Here is a 17,671-nt window from a genome sequence, read left to right on the forward strand (position 1 = left end):
TGGTTTATTTAAACAACATACTCATGAGAGCACCGGTTTGGTCAAATGGTTATACGTTGAATAAATTCACTAAACTCTATGATTTTTATCCAACATTTATTAACTTATACTATTTCATTCAACATACAACCTTCAATAAATTAACACTTATCGCTTTTATCTAATTCTACCATGTAGCTGAGAAAAAAATTAAACAAAAAAAATGTGAAATAGAAAAATGAAAAAAAATACAAGTATTAATTACAAAACAGAGGTAGAGGGAGAGATGGACATGAGCTATAGGTAGGCACTCGAGGTGCACATTTCATGCATTGAGTTGTGTGATTCAAATAACAGTGGTGGCTACGTTATGGGTTTAGGTAATATAGCGGTGGTAAATCGCTGTTATAGGTTTATAGCGGTGAAATTTCTACTGGTGCTAGAGAACACCGGTATAAATACCTTAGCGGCGAGACATTTCACTGGTATAAGTATATACGGCTGCGAACTACCTCATCGTTAGAGATCTATACCAGTTCTAACCGTCGCCGGTATTTTACTGTCCCAGTTGCGTTCATCACCTGTATAGGTTATTATGATTAAAGAATAGCACAAACATAATTTGTACCCCAAAAGATTATAGGCTCAAGTGAATATTTCCATGCCTTTCAACCAAAAATATGTCTTAGGCAATGTGTTCATTCTGCATCCACACGCTAAGGGGGAACAGAACTCAGCCACGTGATGCAATGGTCAGCTGTTGACAGATTGTCGTACCATGCTAATTAGAGATGATGGTGGCGAGGGCTGTCTATTTTCTGTGGAATGGTTGCAAGAGTTGAAGGTATGTAGAGAAGTTGCTCAAAAGAATCAGAGTCTCAAGTCAATTTGGTTCACTTGACACGAGATTTTCTTGTATATATACAATGACGGGAGGAAGGTATTCATACTCCACCTTGTATACTGCATCATTTGTTATGTATAAAGAATCTCACCTTATAAAAGAACCTCTAGAGGATGATCTGAAAAGTTTTTGAATATCAATTTATTTTTAGTAATGTTTCTCGTAACAAAAGGCTTAGATGCCCAAGATTGTCTTGTACATAGTTCTAGTTATTGTACTGCAAACATGATCATGCCTTAGTGTACGGAATAACACTTGAGCATATTTAGGAAGAAGTTGCCAACAAACAAATGATTAGTGGTCCAACCTAGGAGTTGGGTTTTCTTTCTACTCTATGTTTTCTCTTTTGACATCCACGTCATTGAATACAACAATGTTATTTCAATTCAAAACCAAGCTGATACCATTAGTAGTATGATGCTGTAATAAATGACAGTTTGTCATTGAGAAGAACCCCAGATGGTACATCAGCATAAGATGAGATTCTTTTGTAATGAACAAATAATGCAGTATATGGGGTGGAGTATGAATACCTTCCTACCGTCATTGAATCGAACTCATCAATCCATGCACCACTTTACACACACACACATATATATATGTTGCTAGACAAATTAGACCGGAAAAATAATTAATGAGACCGATTAGGTTTGATGCATTTTTCTTCTGAAAAGTTACAAGTAACCATTTTTATTTATACAATTACCTACAGGCACATGCCCCACTGTTTATATTTACATTTTTATTTATACAATTACTTACCTACAGGCACATCAGCTTTTGTATCTTCCCCATTTTTATAAGACTTTTAGGGAAGCAATTGTAAATATGGTATAGAGATGGTTGGTTGGCATTCATTTGGCATGCAATTTCCATATCTTGCAATAAATTTATTTGTACAAATGTGAAGCTTCCGCCCCCTCCCTCCTTCCTCTCTCTCCTTTCATTTGATCTTTTTCTACCAAACAATGCCAACCAGAATTACCCAACGCCTTTTTATCATAAAATTAAACTCCGCTCTGTGCTCTCATTCAAACACAGAACACTATACTTGCACTTTCAGTGGGACCTGAGTTATGCCAAACTGAAAATCTTGAATTTCTTTTTAAGGATTAATAAACTTGAAGAGAAATAGATCAGTCTTTATTGAATATAATTTTTTTATTATATTTTTTGCACATAGGCCCTCATTTGATTAAGGTTACTGAAATCTTTAGGTGTGATTGAGATACTACACATGCATGTTTGCTCCAGTCATTACCACCGAACCTATCCACAGCCTCAGGTGCTGAATGGTTACACTCAATTCGGGTATTGGCCAAGGCTTAACCGTTCCATACAATTCACTTAGGCTACAGTGATTGGTTATCCAACACCCCATCCTCTTTTTTCCATGCTCTTTCCCCACCAATAGAAAGGAATCTGAGGAGACAATAGACTGATTATCAAGATTTTACTTTTTTTACTTATTATGTAGCTTCTATATCCCCACTTCTATTAATGAGTATTCTTTGCTGTGCATGTATCTGTTCTACATTTCTATTTTCAAATTTTCCCTTCCCTGAATACCAAGATCAATTTAGGCTGTGCCCAGAATTTGGCCACAGCCTTTCATATTTATATTTTCATTTTAACGAGTTCAGAAGAATTCTAATCTAAGTTAAAGATTAAACTTGAATCCTTAATTTATGGTAAAAATTAAACTCCGTTTGGCACTCTCATTTCAAACATAGAACACTATATTTTGCACTTTCAGTGGGACCTGAGTCATGTCAAACTGAAAATCTTAAATTTCTTTTTATGGATTAATGCACTAGAAAAGAAGTACATTAGTCTAAATTTGGAATATAATTTTTTATTATTATTTTTAGCACGTAGGCCCTGATTTGATTAAGGTTACTACAATCTTCAGGTGTGATTGAGATACTACACACACATGTTTGCTCCTGCATGATATGGATTGACTTGCCAAAATCTCTTCGAAGCTACATAGAGTCAAGTGGTCATGCATGATATGTTGATTCTCTGTATGTCCTTGTGCTTGAAAGGTTTCAATCATTTTCTTTCTATGTTTCCTGTTATTTTAGAAAATAGGGATGAGTAAAGTAGCCAACTCTTTGGCTTATGCTGCTTGCTAAAGCATAAGCCTTCTGCTTGTTCCCTGTAGCGTGAGAGAAGGCTTTGGACCTAAAGAAATCTGACTTTTGTGTTCTGGGATGTAATATAGGGTATGCATATAAGTTTATTAAGACTTTAGTTCTACGTCTTCTGACTATCTTGCTCAAAGTGACCATGAGGGTATTTATTTTGGTGTTACCCTTGGCATAATTGTTCTAGAATAAGAACTGTTGCCATAATTGCGTCTGGTTCCTATTCCATGTGCAGCATGAACAGAAACATCTTGTTTGAATGTTCTTGCAACCAGGTGCACTTGTTCCTCTTGGAACAGATGCTTGGTTGTCAATAATCAACATATTTATATATATCATATATATATATATATATATATATATATATATATATATATATATATATATAGAGAGAGAGAGAGAGAGAGAGAGATATGTTTTCAGTCAATTAGCAGAATTGAACATATGGCAATTAATGAAAATAAAAAGCACATTTCCAGTTAATAATTTGTTGTTAATATTACTCATCTTTTAGTAAAATTTGTGTATGTTTTCTTCCATAAAGTACTTGCAGATCAACAGCAAACTTTATGTTGATGAATCTAAGGGAATAAAATTATAAAATATATACAGATATAAGTATGTATCTATGTATACACACACACAGAGAGACACACAAATATGCTTATGTAGCACCCATCTCGTATTGAGTGTCTATTTGCTAGGTTGAAGAGCAACATGGGATTTTCCATCTTCATCTATATTTTGCATTCTATCTATTTCTCAATGTTGTATGAAGTATCTATTTTTGCGGACTTGAATGTGAGCTTATGAATCTCTAACAATATGAAGTAACAGCATACTTGGTCACTGTAATGACCAGCTCTTTGTTATGAACCTCATGGTTTGGAACTTTTGACTTCAAATGATGACAAACTGCTAATTGATCTAACAACATCAGAACCATGGCTTCAATGTGTAGTTTCTGATGAGGTTCATTTCTCTTTTCAGTTTCATTGTAGTGCTCATGAGTAGTTGTATTGCTTTTCAATATTATTCTTGGATTTACACTTCATGTTTCTAGTCTACTCAAAAAGTATATCACATGAGAGCATGGACATTATGTTCATACATTAAGCTTATTATCTCTTATTTTGGAGAGAAAACATTATTTTCGTTTAGACAACCTCTATCTTCACTTCTTACATTAGTTGCTTGAATAGATTGGAATTGTTATACTCATTTAGCTCAGTATCAATCCCTAAAACCGATGCATGGCCAAGCTCAGCCAAACGATCACGGACACATAGAAACACATGTATAGAACGTTATCTCAATATTGTAAAGTTGGTATGTTACTTAAACGTGGATTCCTAGAATAGGATAAATCTTAAACTTACTATTGCTATAATTCAGTGTTTCGGGTTGATTAAAGATCATTGGTTGTTTGTTTTGGCAAGGTATTTTTTGTTTCAACCTTCCTTGATAATATGCCATAAAGCATGGAAATTGTATATGAACTTAAAGAAAAGGAAATCCCTCCTTGAATATGCTTTTTATTCTCATTGCCAATGTATTTCAAAAAGGACTGGTGGAATCTACTTTAACAGCAGTGTGATTTTAACTTGTACATATATGAAACTTTGCCACTAAAATCTCTATAAGATCCATAATATTGGTAGATACATGTTCCTTTTTTTTTTGGTTCTTTCAGTAGTCTTTTAATATATTCAAACAATTTATAATAGTTAAGAGAACTGTCAAACATGTTGTTGTTGTGGTAAGTCTTTAAAATACCTTTTTTTTCTTCATGTGACTGTTGGCAATTTTATTGATGTCCATGGAGGGAATCTAAAGTACATGAAGGGAGCCTATGTCTACAACAAAATCAGCATTTATTGATATTGATGATTTTGACAAACTACTGAACCAGTTACAACTTGGAGGTATTTGTATCAGTTTTTAAAATGTCTAATTGTCGATTGTTGTTTCATGTTCTCTATGAGCAAGGTGTTCTTTGTCACAGTCATAAATTAGTTGCTATCTTTTTGTTGCAGCTCTAGTTAGATATGTTGCTTTTTAAGATGTAGGAGGCAATGGGGCTTGTTAGAGTGTATTTGAAGCCCCACGGCAAAGGCCTAATTACATCAAGTCTTTTATTCTCTACTCGAGGTAAATGTCTTATGTTATTTTAGCATTTATTGGTTGCTTGCATTTGAGTTATCGTCATAGACTTAGTATTATTACCGTGCACTTTTGGTGCATGTCAAATGTTAAAGGTTGCCCAATTTCATTTATGTGAAGCGAGAACTAGCAAAGCAACAAGTTGTGACACATATGTTTTAGCATATGATGCCCACAAAGATAATGTAAAAAATTTAAAGAAAAGAAAAAGAAGAAAAAGGCATTATTATCTCATGTCAAAATCAGAAATGAAGGATAAAACTGTCTAAATTAATTTAGTTGTTACCAACTATTTTCCATCAAAGCTTGTGAAATATTTAATAACTTGTAAGTATGGCAGATGAAAAAAAAGCAATACTTTCATTTATTTAAGCAACACACTTGCGAGGCACTTTTTCATCAAACCGTTAGAAGTAAAATAAATTCATTAAACTTCACATGGTTTAATTTGACATACAGCCTTTGTTAAATCCAACATTAGTGAAATTCTACCATATTGTTGACAGAAAACTAAATTAAAACAAAAACATAGCTAACTTGTAGAAAAGATACAAGTGTTAATCATAAAACAGAGAGGGAGGTAGACTTGAGCGATATGATAAGCATGCAGCTGAAGCTCTGAGTGTCTCCGATACTGGTTAGAGCAAGATATACGGTGGAAAAAACTACCGTTGTAGGTCTATAGCGGTGAAGACTTGAAGCAATGTTAAACATCACTGGTATACATGGATTTAGCGGCGACGAAATCACCGCTGTAGGGCACATATACCAGCCACTAAATCACCAGTATAGATAAGGATGCGCACCTCTCATCGAGCAAGTTCCAGTTCCAATGAATCGAAGTTATATCTCACGAGATCCATTCCCTACAAGTCATTGCACTTGGGGAAAATGCAGCCACATTTTTGTTTAAGGAGGAAAGACATTCTTGGAAAGATGAAATCAACCCTGAAAAGTAACATATTTTGTTGCTTTCACCATTTCATTTTCCCTCTATCAAAATGTGCATATATATATCAATAAATCATGGCACGTTCAATCGAAGCACAACATTGCCAACAAAAAGAAAAGGAACTCAATGTCACCATTCAGGATGTTCCCAGCTTTCATACAATGATCTACAAACTTATATTCTCCTTTTGGGTGATTTTAATATCCACCTTCGGATTAGTTTTACATGTTTGCTCATTCTTTGGCCTACTTTTACATGTTGACCAATTCTTTTGTTTTATTTTTATTCAAGTAGCAGTCTTAAAATTAATTTTAGTTAAGAAAGGGAAAATGTCCTCAGTTTTGGTGTTTGTGAATGATTCTGATAACTATATCTTCTACATCCTTAATTTTTATCTTTGAGATGTCTCCACAAAAATCTTCGCCTTATGGGCAGAATTCCATAATCAATCCTTCATGTTGCCACATCAAAAACCCAGAGATACATTTTTATATATATCAGCCATTGACATTTTTGAGACCATACTCTTCAACTTGGTTCAACTTAATAGCTCATATTGGTTGTCAGTTCAGAATACCTTTTACATATATATAGCTATTAGTGAGTTACATCTTTCTACTTAAACTTATCCCCACAATCTTGGTCTAGATAACTTTGGAGTTTGTACCGGAGCCATTAATTAGCAGTTTTTCCTTTTTAATTCTATTTTCTTGATAATATTTTCAAGTTGATGGGATAATTTCATCATTTGGATGATTACTTTAATACTTTTGACAAGATCAAGTGTTTGTTTAAAAAACAGAAAGAAAAGTTGGACATTTGGTGTTTCAAAAGGAGTTGCTCTTATTTTTCTCATTTAATTTGTGGAGCAGTCTTTGTAAACATTGAAAACATTATTGGTGTGGATTCTTAGATTTAAATACATTGAGATTGCACATAGTGGCTGGGAAGAGATATATAAGTTACGTTTCTTACGGTTTAATTTAAAAAAAAAAACAATTGTTAAACTGTTTTTAAATCCAATGTATGGCTTCTACTGGAATTTTTGTAAGTGAGATAGATCTGTATGCTTGATGTATACACATACAGCTATATTCTATAATGCAATTGTTACATTATGAAGAATTTTTTGATGGAGGAGCAGGATCTGTAACGCAAGTCGCAGCTGCATGTATAAGGGATTATAAACAAATCATCTTTACTTTACTCTATGCAACTATGGTCTTCCCTGATTAGGTCCTGCATTTAATTTTTTATAAAGATCGGGTCAACCTGACCTCTACTGAAACCCAAAAGATTGCATGTTAATAATTGAAAAAAACAAAAGGGTCTTCACTGGAATTGTGTACAAAACAACGGGTCAACGTCAAATTTCCCAAAACAGGTATAAGTGGCTCTTTGTCAACTTCTTTTCCATTTCCTTCTCTCATTTTATCTCTCCTCACCCTCTTGAAACTTGTTTGTCCCCTTCTATTTTTGAGGATTTTATGTTGAGCAGCTGGAAGCATCTACTATCACCAGCCATATGTGGCGATCGGTGAGCAGACCAGAGCTTGAGCAGCAGCAGTAAAAGCCCAACAAGAATAGGTATTAATTTTTCTTTCTCTCTCTTCCTCAAGTTTCTTCTTCATTTCTTCCTTTGAGGGTGTCCTCAGGCGAAATTCGGCACGTCATTTTTTTAGTCTTTTTTCGATCAGTTTTCCCCTTTCTTGTTTTCTTGCTGATATGGCAGATGCCTGGATCAGTTCTTTTTTTTCTTTTTTATTTTGTTGCTCATACTACACCCTGTAGGAATTCATTATCAACTGACCCCACTTGATGACATAGAAGTAGCAGATTTGGCTGAAGAAGAGATTCTGCACTCTGGGGTTATCTTCTTCCTTAGTGAAACAGAGTCCACCTGGGGATAGTAACAATGAACTTTTTTTTATTCATTTATGCCCTTTTATGTTGTTCTGGAGCACAAAGGCTCTATGTGGCACAGGAATTGCACCTCTGGTCCTAAAATATCACATACCATGCACTATATATCAATTAATGATGGCTTCAATGAATTTTTTTTATTTCAACTTCCGTTCAGGAAGGCTCCAAGCCCCAAAAATGCGCTTCAGTGCTCAAAATGTGACTTATGTGTGTCATCGTCATCTTGCTCAGGCATGGCTTGATGAGCGAAGGTAAAAGGTGTGCTTGAAGAAAGAAAAAAACTTTTATCCTGACGAAATCCCAGTCAAAACCATATTGCGTTGGTAACCGCTTCTAATTTGTTTTTTCACTTTGACCATTTATTCCTCACTCTATATAATCACATTGGCTGGTCATGCCAAAATGACAGAACCACATATTGTGGTTGGTACCTCTTCTAGTTTGTCTTTTTGTTAATTGTTAATTCATGAGAATTTTTAAATAGGAAAATGTAGAAAAAGCTCAACATAGTGATATACATATATATATTGATCAATTAGAGACGATTTACCCCTTTAATGGTACAATTCCCATACCCAAATCAAGAAAATCCTTCATTTTCTACCTAGGTATCACTTTTATTTTCATTTTCATCATCAACAACGTTGTCTTATTGCAGCTATTTACTTACCTTTGTGAGATTTGATGTTTACATTTAAAATTACTGTTTACAATTAGCAAACACTAAGGTTTCTATTATTGTACCAAAACATTTTTTAATATGCATTTATAAACAAATTTAAGAGGCCGATGCATAGATACAACATGCCCTAAGATTGTAATCTATACTAATTTCAATAGGCAACATTGACAAGTTCATATTAAGAGATTGTAAGGTGGCCATATTACCAATGAAAGGAAACTATGTTTAATTTCAAGATCTGTTAGAAAAGGTAGTCATACTATTAAGTAATCAATTGTTGCATTTAGAAGATTAGGCTCCTAGTGCTCATCATTGGGAGTGGTATAGAAAATTTGAGCAAGAATTATTGGTAATTCTTTTAAATATATAAAACATTATATGAAACCTAAAAAATTTATTGAGTTCATGAAGTTTAATTGAGTTGAGTTCATGTATCTTGAACTGAACTTGTTTATATGCCGGAAATGGACTCTTTTAGGAAATGAGTCGAGGTTCACTGAGTTTGAGTTCGCTTGACTTGTTGTACATCCATATCCACTTTGACACACCCAAATGGGCTTGTCCCCTATTTATAATGGTGAACATGTTGGAGGTGGGAGGCTTCCAATTAAGGATGCCATGAATATATCGGCCTTGAATCAGATATCTGACAGAATTGTTTCAAAAAGATCAGAAGAAGAAAAAATTTAATATTTAATTCAGAAATCAGATCAGTTCAGATTTAAGAAATAATATTCGATCAAATTCCATTTAGATATACATAAATGTACAATTGAATTCAAATTTGTATTTAGTTTCAAACGAAAATCCTATATTCGATGCTCTCACAATATGAAAATCGACCAAAATTGGATTCAGACTTAGACATGAATATAAAAATCAAATTCAAATTAGATTCAAATTTCGAAATTTGATTTGGGATTCAGATTTGAATATGACATTTCTTTCATTCATATTAAAATCTGGGTTTGAATCCAAGTATATGAATATCTGAAAAAGCAGATACGGTTAATAAGAGAACAATTCCCCATCCCATTTTCTTGTAAATCACCATTTAATGTTTACACCCATTTGATGTAGCTCTAGGTCAAAACGAGTTTTAAAAGTAAAATAATATTCATTCGTTGACTTCTTAGTTGGAAATGTCTCGTTATATAGTCAATGCCATCCATTTGAGTGAAGCCTTTTAGCAACCATCATTGCCTTGTACCTCTCAATTTTGTCATTAGAGTTTTTTCAGTTTTAAATACCTATTTGCATCATATGTGTTTGACTATTTTAGATAGAGCGACAAGGTCCCACACTTGAGTGTTAGTGAGTTTAACTCTTCTTTTATGGCTTCTATCCAACGTGCAGATTGCATACACTCAATAGTTTCCATAATGGTGATTGGATCATCATCATCTATGAAATCATTGGGTTCCTATAAGTGTACCACATAATCTTGATGAATAACAAATCTTATTGTCAATGACATGAACAATAAAATATGTAACCTTTTGACCTTTTTGGATAACCAATGAAGAAGCTACTAATTGTTATAGGGTCAAAAGCCTTTATGTGAGGGTTATATAATTTGGCTCCTGCTGGATAACTTCAAATGTGTATATATAATAGTGGAGGCTTTCGGCCTGTCAATAACTATAAGGAGTTTTAGAAACAACTTTAGCAGATACATTATTCAAATTGTGTGTAGCTATCCTTAAAAGCCTCACTCCACAACCCAATAAAGAGTGGTGAATAATTCAACATATGATGAACCATTTCTTTAAGCATATGATTTCTTCTTTCAGTTGTATCATTCTAATATGCACTAGCAGACATAGTGCATTGAGGTACAATGCCTTCTTCCTTGAGAAAACATGCTAAAGGTCCCTCCTGTTACCCCATCACAGTAAAACATCCATAGTACTCACCACCTCTATCTGATTAGACACTTGCATTACTTCTCCATTTTGTTTTTCGACCTCATTCTTAAAGTCTTTCAAAGCTTAATAGAATTCCAATTTCTCAAATATAAGATAGTGATAAATTAGCAGTAATTGTTAATAAAGGTGACAAAATACATTTCGCCCACATAACATAGGGCAAACGGTTTGCATACATCTGTATGAATAATTTCTACTTTGTTGTTGCTCATTTTAGAACATTTCTTGTATGTGTTACTCTGCTTATACTTAATATGTCCTAAGCGATAGTGCCAAAACATATAGAATTTCATTCAACATGCCACATTTATTACCAATTGATATATTGCCACAAGATAGAGACTCATGGCTCGTAGTTAATCAGTCAAACATGTATAACCAATCCAGATTGAATATTTCTAAATAAATAATTTTGAATTTTCAAATTAAAACAGTATCCAAGTTTATCTAGTAATGAAAGGTATAGGTATCCGATCCAGAGGCTGGACACACAGCCATAGGTGAATTGGATTTGTTTTCATTCATTATAGTACATGTGCATGAAGTAGTTTCTTTGATATGCACTTTATCTGATGATTCAGAAGAAGATGGCTTCAAAAGCTGCAGATTGACTCCAAAAAGTTTTTTTGCTTTACAACATGCATCTTCTCAAAGACTGCCATCTATAAGAAGTGAATTGGATTTTGCATTCATTGAAACATGCTCCCAGCATGGACTATCCTCCTGTCGGGAATAAGCTTTATCGATGGTTTTACGATGCTCTTTCAATTCAATGAATATTTCAGCACTCAAACCTTTTTCCCCTTTAGCATTAGATACATCGCTCTCAGGTGCACTCAAACCTCAATATGAAAGCTGCTCTTCATTGACCTTATATCTATGCCTACTTCGATCGCTCTCTGCATTAGATGAACTGTTGCTTTGCAATTTCTGCTGTTTCTGGTCGTGATCAACATTCTTATCCTCCTCTCCAAAAATACATGATCCATCTGGAGTGCTCCTTTTATGCTTTAAAAGAGGTCCTTCCCTACCTAGATCGGGGAAATTTATGCATGCATTAACCTTAGTCCCTGAACCTGCAGGAGTATCATCCTTAATGTGTGAAAGCATTCCAAGATTCAACTCTTGATGACCGAAACCAATCTAAAATAACTTATCAGAGTTGGTGGTTAATGGAAATTCCAAAGAATTCATAATGTGTAGTTTGTTGACAAGATATGAAGCCATGTGGCTATTTTCTACTGAACTTGATTGAAAGGCTCCTGAAGTATCGCAACCATTTTCCTCAGATTTGCATGCTTCGTTCATGTCAAGGACTTTTGGACTCTTTGTGCTAGAATTTGATCCTTCCTTTGAAGGATATTTCAGTGCATTAGATTTTTTTTAGAGATCACTGATCAGAGGAAACTGATTGATCAGGGAAGAGTCCTAAATTTGGCGGCCCATGATCCACAGCTTTGGCCCCAAATTATTGACCAATGGGGTGCAATCCTGATTAAGGATTACCTCAAAGCAAATCTAGGTCATACAGACTCTAGAGAAATGATCGCCTATTTGGAAACATATTTAGGTGAATCTGCTAGAGCAATGTGGGATTCATACAAACGATGCCATCCTACGGAATATGAGAAAGATTTGTCCTTAGGGATTCATTCTTACAATTTTGTGTTCAGAATACAAATCATTCTAACAGGTGCTAGTCCAAATATGGGAACCATAGAATTCCAATATGAAGCCCTAAACAGGTTAGAACAACTGAATCTAACAAGTTGGAGCCATATTAAGCAATTTCTAAATGATTACTATTATTACACTTCCGTATCCGGAAATGCATATGATAGTAATATAAGTGTTAAGCTTTTCAGGAAATTGCCTGGAGCATTAGGAAAAGAAATAGTAGACTATTGGCCTACTTATTTCAAAGATTTGAATCCACATCCCTTTATGCAAAATATAGCATTTAGGATAGGATATATTTGTAAATTTCTGGAAAAGAAATGTACGGAAATTAAAATCCAAAAACCGCTAAAAGGAGACCATTCTTTTTGTAAAAATATTTATACTACTCAGAATTATTGATATAATCCTGAGAAAAGAAAGCCTACTAGGAGAAAGGGTAAAAAGATGGTTTTAAAATCTAAAACCAGAAAACCTAGTAAAAAATACTTTTTGAGAAAATCTAAAAGTAAAGCTCCAAACTTAAATAAGGACAAACATGTCCATAAGTATGATAAAAAGAGAAATTATAAAAATAAACTCAGCTGCATTGTATGCAAAAATAATGATCATTTAGGAAGTCGTTGTCCTAAATTGAGGAATTCATATTCTAAGGAAGCAGTGTTATTAAATAACACTAATCAAGAACTCATTAGCATAGATGAATATGTTAGTGACTCAGAATCCATTTATTCCATAGTCTCAGTTGAAGGCTATGAATCTCCGAAGGATTTAACTTGCAGTGAGGAAGATTATCCTTTAGTTAAGAGTTTCGTCCCAACTGATACAGACCTCAAACTTGATGCCCTTGATGAGTTTGAAGAATTAATAAATTCCACAGACGAATAAGAATTCAAAAACCTTAATGGATAAAAATTCCAAGGCGTGTGAACATAATTGGAATTATAAAGATGGCAATTTAAACAGAAATTGTTTTGTTTGTTGCCGATATCCTAGCATAGAACACAGATGGAAATGCACTCTGTGTTATAATGAGATCTGTAGACTATGTCTAACTGACCTGAAACCCGAATTAGTCTTGTCCGTTACCCAAGACAAAAAACCTAAACACAAATTTGAAGAGTCTGACCTTGAAAAAAGGATTAGAAGACTTGAAAACTTTAGAGAAAAATCTGAAAAATTTCAAGAAAAAACCCAAAAGAAGCTTCATGAGCTTGAAGAACAAATTAACCCTCTCCCAAAAGCTAAGGAGAAGGGAAAAGAACCTCTCATTACCGAATATGGTAGTAAATTAAAACCTGCAAAACCACCTGGTTTTATAAGTTTTATACACCAAAAAGATTCTAATGACCCTCATTTCTACCAGCTAATGGTAAAATGTAGATTAATTCTTGAAAGTGCTATTATTGAGGTCCAAGCACTCATTGACACGGGATGTACTATAACCATCCTAGATGAGTCTTTAATTGACCCAAGATATACTAAACCTTAAGAAAAACCCATAGTATCAAATACTATGTCCGGTCATAATTTGGAATACAGAACCTGCATTCCTAAAGATAGAGTAAAACTCCAGCTTACTGATGAAGAGGGGCCTTTTACTACTCTATTACCTTGTCCAAAAATTTATATTGGAAATCTCCACTGTAAGCCTATATATTTTATCATAGGCCTTAGTTTTCTTATTGGTGTCAATCACGGAATGATGCTCACTAAAAACCAACTCCAGATTTTCCATGAACCACCAAGCTGGTTTGATGAAATTTTCTACAAACCAGAAACCTTTACTTTAGGAAAGGTCCAAAATTCAGAGTGCGAGAAAAGCAAGGTGGGACCACCATCTAAAACTCCTCCACTCCAAGACAAATGCACTTGTCCCATTAAACAATGCAAAAAGCAAGCTATGATGTGTCAAAGCATCATAGATAAAGAATATATATCTACCTTTCTAGAATGTGAAGTAAAATACCACCTAATCCCGAAATATGAAGGATTGGTTGATATTGATTTTGATTGATTTGGAATATTTGACTATGTCCTAGATACAAAAAGAATTCTAAACTGCTTTGAACAAGTTGGAATTAATTCAAGCTATCAAGAGATTGATGACCTAATCTCTAGGTTATCCAAACTTGAAATCATAGGAGATAATCCCCAGAAATATTGGGAGAAAAACCAAGTTATGTGCAAACTTGATATAATTAATCCTGATCTTAGGATAAAAACAGCCAATATCAAACCCTCTCTAGAAGAAGAAAAAGATATGGCAAACCATATAAAAGACTTGATTAACCTAAAGGTTATCAGGATGAGTTCCAGCCCTCACAGGTCTGCAGCGTTTATTGTAAATAAACACTCTGAACAAGTAAGAGGGAAATCAAGAATGGTCATCAACTATATAAGGTTGAATGATAATACCCGGGATGATGGATATAATATCCTTGCTAAAGATTCCTTGCTCCAAAGAATTCAAGATAAAAAATATTTTTCAAAATTCGACTATAAAAGTGGATTTTGGCAAGTCAGAATGGAAGAAAGTTCAATTCCATGGACTGCTTTCACTTGCCCGCAAGGACACTACGAATGGGTTGTAATGCCCTTTGGTTTGAAAAATGCTCCTAGTGTATTTCAAAGAAAAATGGATCTTGCTATGGAAAGTTGCAAAGAATTTTCTATAGTTTATATTGATGATATCCTAGTTTTCTCAAAAACTAAGAAAGAACATGTTATTCATCTCAAAAAGGTGTTTGAAACTTTTGAGGAACATGGTATTGTAATTTCTAAGAAAAAGATGGAGCTGATGAAAACTCACATCAAATTCTTAGGAACTGAAATTGGCAATGGATATATAAAACTTCAGCCACACATTATTGAGAAAATCTTAAAAGATTTTCCCGATAGAATTGAAGACAAAAAGATGCTTCAACAATTTTTAGGAGTCTTAAATTATGCTAGACCCTATATTCCACAAATGCATAATCTTGTGTCAGGACTTTATGCAAAACTAAGACCAAATGGTGTTTTTTTCTTCAATGAAGAAGATATAAATCAGGTTAACAAAATTAAGGAATTAGTGCAACAACTAAAACCTCTAAGGTTACCACTTAGCACAGACTATTTGGTAATCCAAACTGACGGATCTCATCTTGGATGGGGAGTACTATCACTTGCTAAACCTTCAAAATACGATCCCAAATCAAGTGAAGAAATTTGCAGGTATGCATCCGGTAAATTTCAAGAAAAAGGTAATATATCTTCCATAGATATAGAACTCTTAGCAATTTCTTATGCCTTCAAAGCATTTGAATTATTTATCTTACGAAAAGCTTTTACAATATGAACTGATTGTGAAGCAATTGTTAAGTTTCATTCACAGATGCATGAAACACATAAAAGGTCGTCTGCCAGAAGGTGGCTAAATTTCAGAGATATTGTAATTCAGTATTCCTGTCAGTACACTTTTGAGCATATCAAAGGTAAAGATAATAGCATTGCTGACATCTTATCTAGACTGCTTGACTTGCAGGTAAAAGATGGAAGGAATCCTTGAAGACATCTCGAAGGCAGTTGATATGTTCTTTGAACTCAGAAGACAACAGAAGAGATTGCTGACTGAGTTCTTTGAAAAACAGTCTGATTTTTCAAAGAGCCAGGATATTATAACAGATCACCTCCATAATCTGGAGAAAGAACTAACCTCACTGGTTAAAACAGGTGTGGTTACAAGGGTTGCAAAACCAAGTCCTCTAATGGGTAAAATCGTTGAAGAACAAAAGTTGCCTCTATACCCAATAACTGGGAAAGAGAAAATTCAGACCCCTGACAATTCAATGGCTGAAGACAAGTTGCATCTGGCTCAGGTAATTGAGAAAGATAAAGGACAGTCCTCTGGTCATACAGCGGCTGACCTCGTCTTGAAACCTCAAACTGTGAGAATTCAAAATCCCACAGAAGTTTTAATGAAAAAGATTCCAACAATTCCCGAATTGGTAAATTTGTATGGTCAAAATCTTTTCGAATTATATAAACTTCCTGTGGAAGATCCACAAGGAAATTTTTTAACAAATTTTTCAGGGATATATCCTAGAATTATTTTCTTTCAAGGAACACCACCTGAATTTGTTGCAAAATGGTTCAATTTTGCTTCAGTTAGTAATATTTATTTATCCCCTTCTTTTGAAGAAATCAAATTATTACCCCCTGAGATTACAAAGGCAGTAAAAGAATTTTCTGTCAATAATCCGGCATGTTTCAAATGAAACTGTTATTTCTCTAAAATTCTTTTTAGTTGGCCTTGAAATTCTTCAAAAAGAAAACAGCCACTTTAAAGAAAAATCTAGCCTACACCTGATTCATATTGGGATAGTAGGAAAGAATCATGAGCTTACTTTTGACACAGCTCAAGATAAGAAGGCTTATCCCTATAATAAAGATTTAATGGAAATTATCCATTACAGGAGAGCCATAGGCTTCAAGGCCATTGTTAAGGCTGCATCGGCCTACATGAAAAATGCTATTTGGTGGCATCATGCCTCCAGTAGTCGTTGTGCTTTAATAAGTACTGCTAAAAGAAAGGGTCCCTCTTCTTTAGCAAAGCTGCAAGCATTTCAAAAGAGAATCGATATGGGTGACCATAGGTGTTCTCAAGAGATAGCAAAACTTTACTGCAACCTCATTAAACACGAGAAGCGGACATGCTATGTCTGTGGCAGAGAAAAGGCTACAGAAGCCAATTCTAAAGAAGAAAAGATAAAAACTTTTTGAATCAGAAGAGTTGAGTCAAAATCAGGCACTACATCCAGACATGGAGGCTTTACGATCAAAAGAGGGCGCCAGTCAAAAATATCTTCGGAATATGAAGAAAGCACATCCTCGTGAAGACTATGTGGAGGATAGCCAGAAAAAGAGGAAGCTACTTTTTCTAGAAGAAGAGATTAGGTTGGCTGATACATCAGAAAAGAAAGCTAAAGCTTGAAAAAGCAAAAGCTAAAGTAGGACCATATCATTGCAAAATATGGCAGGCTGAAAATCGTGCCAAAAGGAGAAAAGAAGCCTTATCATTACAAAAATACAAGACTAAAAAAGATTCTCCGTGCAATAATAGAGCCTTATCATTACAAAAAGACAAGGCTGAAGATAAGCTTGAAGATTCTTCATGCAATCATGAACCCTTATCATTACAACAAAAGAAAGTTGAAGATAAGGATAACAACATAGTGGAGGGTCCTACTATAAAGATACCCATTGTAAGTGTGACATATGTAACGCACAAAACTCCAAAATCCTAATGTGACAATTAGGAGATAAGATGGT

The sequence above is a fragment of the Nymphaea colorata genome, unplaced genomic scaffold, assembly GCF_008831285.2.
Source record: "Nymphaea colorata isolate Beijing-Zhang1983 unplaced genomic scaffold, ASM883128v2 scaffold0409, whole genome shotgun sequence".
Classification (NCBI taxonomy): Eukaryota; Viridiplantae; Streptophyta; class Magnoliopsida; order Nymphaeales; family Nymphaeaceae; genus Nymphaea; species Nymphaea colorata.